General features: G+C 43.8%; 1 protein-coding gene across 1 annotated transcript in view; it reads right to left on the minus strand.

The window, feature by feature from the left end:
* STK17B (serine/threonine kinase 17b) overlaps positions 1 to 5,028 on the minus strand; it is a 43,321-nt gene extending 38,293 nt beyond the window's left edge. The window contains exon 1 of the mRNA XM_011952059.1: positions 4,751 to 5,028. The gene's annotated coding sequence lies outside the window, so the exon portion shown is untranslated. The remainder of the gene's footprint in view (positions 1 to 4,750) is intronic.
* Between the last annotated feature and the right edge of the window lie 276 nt (positions 5,029 to 5,304).

A 5,304-nucleotide genomic window follows, 5' to 3' on the forward strand; every position in this document is an offset into this window, starting at 1 on the left:
CGCGAGGGAGGGGCGGAGGGGCGGTGCTGCAGAGGAGGCGCGCAGGGCTGGAGCTCCTGCTGGGTGCACTCCTTCCTACCTTCAGAGAGGTCAGTCGAGAGGTGTGAATATCCGGAGACCCGGGAGAAGGAAGCCGGAAGATTCGTCCCAGCTGCCTGCAACTAGTTACCAAACTTCAGTGCCTACCAAAGACCTATTTTCTGACTCTTCCTGGGAATCTTCCTTAGGACCTGAACCTACTGTCTAAGTGGAGAACCCAGTTTTCTTCAACTTGGCAGAGGGTCCTCGGAGCGTCAACATCAGTTGGGGATTTATGGAACCTGGACCCCACTGCTAAAGTCTGCTATCGCGAATGGTGTCCCTTCTGAGGCATTGACTGAAGGCAATGTAGGGAGGGTCCCAATAGGCTGAATAACCGATTTTGCATATATGGTGCCAAGGAAAAAGATGAAAGCCCTCAGCAACGTACTCAAGATCTGTTACCCTTTGAAGACAGTGGAAAATTTCAAAGTTCTGTGCAAGACACAAATGTTTTACATAGATATATAATCCTAGTTTATATGTATAGGATACACACATACTCATACATATATGGGATTAGTTATGTAATCTAGGATTGGTTTCAGAGGACATTTAAGATAATTGCAGAAAGCCCTTCCTTGGGAAAAGATACTGGGAGTGGAGTCGTCCTCTTGCTTTCAAAAGACTTAATGCTCAGTTAACATATAAAGGACAGGTTTTCTTGTTCTATCCCACCAAGCCAAGCAAATTCCTATGAAGCTAGCTGTTTCCCTTTCCCTCAGCATTTTCCCCAAGAAAAAGGTATAGAATACATCACAGCCCTTTTTATGAAGTCTGTTTGTTGTTACTTACGTTAACTCATCCCGGTTTAATAATGTCTTGCCCCTAAACCTTGTCAAATGAAGAATATTGCTTCCATCTATCTAATGTCTCGTTGCTAACAATTGGGCTGACTAGAGAAGCCTAAAGTTAGGATGAAAATAAACAAAATGGCACACACTGGAATTAACTTTTCTGGGGTCTAAGAATCCGTAAGCAATGAGACCGTTTCCATCTTTTCTTTCATGAACATAGGTGTTGCATTCCAGAGGTCTCAGCACCAGTACCCAAACTAGTAACCTCATGGTGGTCACAGGATTACATCATTACGGTGGGTTTTGGGGTTGTGTGTTTAACTTTGGACCTCCTTAATTTCAACATTTCATCATTTGCCAGCTTTTGGCAACCTTCTCACACTCACCCCATCCTCCCCATCACTAATCCAATCCCACATCACTTCACACCTAGACACAGACTTTTCTCTCTCTGGCACCACTGTAAGCCAGTCCTCTTGGTCACAATACCTCTGCTGTAATCAGCCAGCCTCCTAGGGATATTGTCATGTCTTGCATTTTCCTGCTTCTGCCTTAGCTCCAGCTTATCACCATCCTCCTCATCCACACCTGTTCATCAGTTTCTGACTTTAAGAAGGTTACCCTCTTCAGGAATCAGAACTCTGCTGATTCCTACTTTCTCTTCCCAGCCTGATCACCTCTGCCTTATGCTCTTTGGTGCAGGGCTGATAGTTTGTGTTTCTTTTATGACCCTAAATAGGTTGTTAACCCTTGTGCCTGATGTCAGATTTGTTAACTAGGATTTATCACACTATCCCAAGGACATTCAACTGCACTTGGTCTCAGGCACTGTGGTTCAAGTAACAAGGAATTCATGGTGCTGAGGAGGAGACAGTACATCTGTGGCCTCGCAGGAAAATTCAGAAGTCAACACATTCCTCCATCCACCTCATTTACCTAAACTCATTCATAACCATGTCAAAGATTATGTTCTTGCTCTCATTCCCTCGAGTAGGAAATCTCCAGGTGAGCTGATGGTCATTCTGTGGTCATTGCCTCTGACCACACAGTTCATTAAGTTGACCTTCCCTGAATGACACAGTCTGACCATGGATGGTGGTGGTTATGGGCTCAGTTGTGTTCTTTTCCAGTTCATACGTTGAAATTCTAACCCTCAGGAACTCAGAGTATGACTGTTATGTGGAGATAGGGCCTTTAAAGAAGTAATTAAGGTAAAACGAGATGAGTGGCCCCTGATCCAAGATGACCAGTGTCCTGATAATAATAAATTAGGACACATACAACACTAAGGGTCAACCCTGTGAGGACATAACAAGAAGGTGGCCATTTGCAAAGCAAGCAGAGAGGTCTCAGAAGAAACAAGACCTGCTGATATCTTGATCAAGGGCCTCTAGCCTCCAGAACTGTCTGTTAAAGCCGTCTGCTCTGTGGTATTTGTTATGACAGCCTGAGCAAACAAATGCAGTGGTCCTCCCCGATCACTCCAGGTTAGTAATCACACACTGACTAGGAGTGATCCTTCACAGTCACTGCAAGTGACTTACCACACGTGGCCAGGGCAGGCGATCCTCTCTGGTAATGGCAAGACACTCACCATATTCTGTCCAGGGAAGGGACCTTCCCCAGTCACACCAAGTCAGTCACCTCATACTGACCACATAATGATCAGGAAAGTGACTCTCACTGATTCCATATTTACTCCCTATAGATAACAGAAAAGGAGGGTTTTGCACAGAGAAGAAGGCCTCAAACTCAAAACTCTAGCCACTGACACACCCTCCTTCTGAAGAATTTATGTGGAAAAGGCAAAACAAGCTCTACTACCTGTGTAGAGCTGAATACACCTAGCCGGGCGCGGTGGCTCAAGCCTGTAATCCCAGCACTTTGGGAGGCCGAGACGGGCGGATCACGAGTTCAGGAGATCGAGACCATTCTGGCTAATCCGGTGAAACCCCGTCTCTACTAAAAAATACAAAAAACTAGCCGGGCGAGGTGGCGGCGCCTGTAGTCCCAGCTACTTGGGAGGCTGAGGCAGGAGAATGGCGTGAACCTGGGAGGCGGAGCTTGCAGTGAGCTGAGATCTGGCCACTGCACTCCAGCCTGGGTGACAGAGCAAGACTCTGTCTCAAAAAAAAAAAAAAAAAAAAAAAAAGAACGGAATACACCAGAAACCTGTGGCCAGGCTAAAAGTAGCCAGGGTAGCCAGACACAGGCAAGGCCAACAGCCTCTGAAGGGGTATGGCTCAACCCCCCACCCAACAGGGGTGCTCACTGAATGGAGACAGGCTCCTCCAAACAGATCCCCTCTCTGGAGGTAGGAATGGTGAGTGTACTCAGATGGAGATGTCACAGTGCATTTACCCATGGTGCCTACAACAAATTGCAATTTTGAAAGCACTGAGAATGAGAGACTCTAAGAGACCCCACATTGCCTGACTCTCTTGAAACACTATTAGCAAAGGAAATTGGGGCATGTTTTGTCTGATGAGAATAATAACTCAGACTGGTACAAGTGTCTTCCTTAAAGGGTGACACAGTTTTTCCTCTCCAAAACATTAATGTTCAACTAGGGCCAGTATGCCAATCCAACCACTCACTGCAGTTTATAGTGTATAACCTGTCCTGTAAAAGCTACCCAGAAAAAATGCCATGCACATTGGCGAATGTTCTAGTAGTCATATTTTTAAAAGTAAACAGATAAAATTAATTTTAACATTTATTTAACCCAATATTTCTAAAACATTGTCATTTCAACATGTAATCAACATAATTAAATTATTGAGACTTTATTTTAAAATATTTATAGTAAAATAAAAATTATTTTACTTCCTTTTTTAATATTGTCTTAAATTTGGTGTGTATTTTATACTTACAGCCTGTCTCAATTCGCATGCCAAATTTTCACTTAATCTGTATTTAGATTTCACAAAATTTACTGTTGCAAAAAGCAGATTCATATTCCTAAGTTGTTTTGAACATAGTAAAGTTTTTCACACTAGGTGCGTTGGCTCATGTCTGTAATCCTAGCACTTTGGGAGTCCAAGGTGGGTGGATCATTTGAGGTCAGGAGTTCAAGACCAGCCTGGCCAACATGGTGAAACCCCATCTCTACTAAAAATACAAAAATTAGCCAGGCATGTTGACAGCTTCCCATGATCCCAGCAACTTGGTAGGCTGAGGCAGGAGAATCACTTGAACCCAGGAGGCAGAGGTTGCAGTTGGCCGAGATCGTGTGCCACTGCACTCCAGCTTGGGCGACAAAGCGAGACTCTGTCTCAAAAATAAACAAAGTTTTTCAATAACTAAATAGAATATCAGTTTCTTACTCTAAATTTAATGACGATGAAATAAAATTGAAAATTTAGTCATGTTAGCCACATCTCAAGTGTTCCATGGCCACGTGTGGCTACTAAGTTAGGCAGTGTAGGTCTAAAGGGCTAGAAACGTGCCTTCTAATTGTGTCTAAATTTCCAGTGCTAGAGACAATCAGAGCAGTCTAGAGCTAGAAAAGTTCTTGCAGTTCAGTAACCCAACTCCCTTGTTTTAGAAGGGAAGAAACCTACAATGAGAGAAGTTGAGGGACTTGCAAAAGATCACACACCTAAACTAAGTGGTGCATATCCGAACAATAATTTAGGTCTCCTGACTCTTAATCCTAAGATATTATTTAAGCCTCTTCACATCAGACATACTTCAGGATAAAGTAATTTTTAAATTTATCTGAATCATCACTCCGATGATACAGGCAAGAGAAAGCAAACCTGTATCCCAACTGCATTCTCATAACCTGATAAAAGCACACCCTACAATATTTAAGGCACCCTCCTTCCACTCTGTCTTGGGGTCCATGTGGTTTCATCTGTCAGCCCTCTTACCTCAATGCGTCACCGCTTCCTCTCTTTGGAGCCACCTGGCCGAACATCGCTGCCGCCCGCCCCCAGAGCATCCGGCCACATTTTTCTGTCTGCAGTTTTCCTCTCCCAGCTGTCTACCATACTTTGTTTAAGGTTGTGCTTCAGAGAATCCTTTATATTTGCAAACCAAAATATTCAGTAGAAACTACAGCAAAGTTGTAGAAGAGCTGCTATGCTCCAGCCAGAAACACACCAGGTTCTAAAGTTCTACCTCGTGAGAAGCTGTGAGAGAGAAAGAGAAGATATATGTGTGGTTAAGTGTGTGACATCAGACAGCTCTGCCTTCAAGTCCCAGTTCTGCCCATTCCTTGTTGTGTGACTTTGGGCAATCCTCAGTTTTCTCATCTGTAAAATGGGGATAATAATAATAGCTACCTCCATGAGATTGAAATGGGATAATGCATACTAAGAACAGTGCCTAACAAGAGTAAACCCTTGGTTCCATTCCTATAAGCTATTATTATTTACCAGTGGTTTGCCAGCTCCCCATGTGCACTACTGCACCGTGACTAGTA

The sequence above is a fragment of the Colobus angolensis genome, unplaced genomic scaffold (assembly GCF_000951035.1).
Source record: "Colobus angolensis palliatus isolate OR3802 unplaced genomic scaffold, Cang.pa_1.0 Scaffold330, whole genome shotgun sequence".
Taxonomy (NCBI): domain Eukaryota; kingdom Metazoa; phylum Chordata; class Mammalia; order Primates; family Cercopithecidae; genus Colobus; species Colobus angolensis.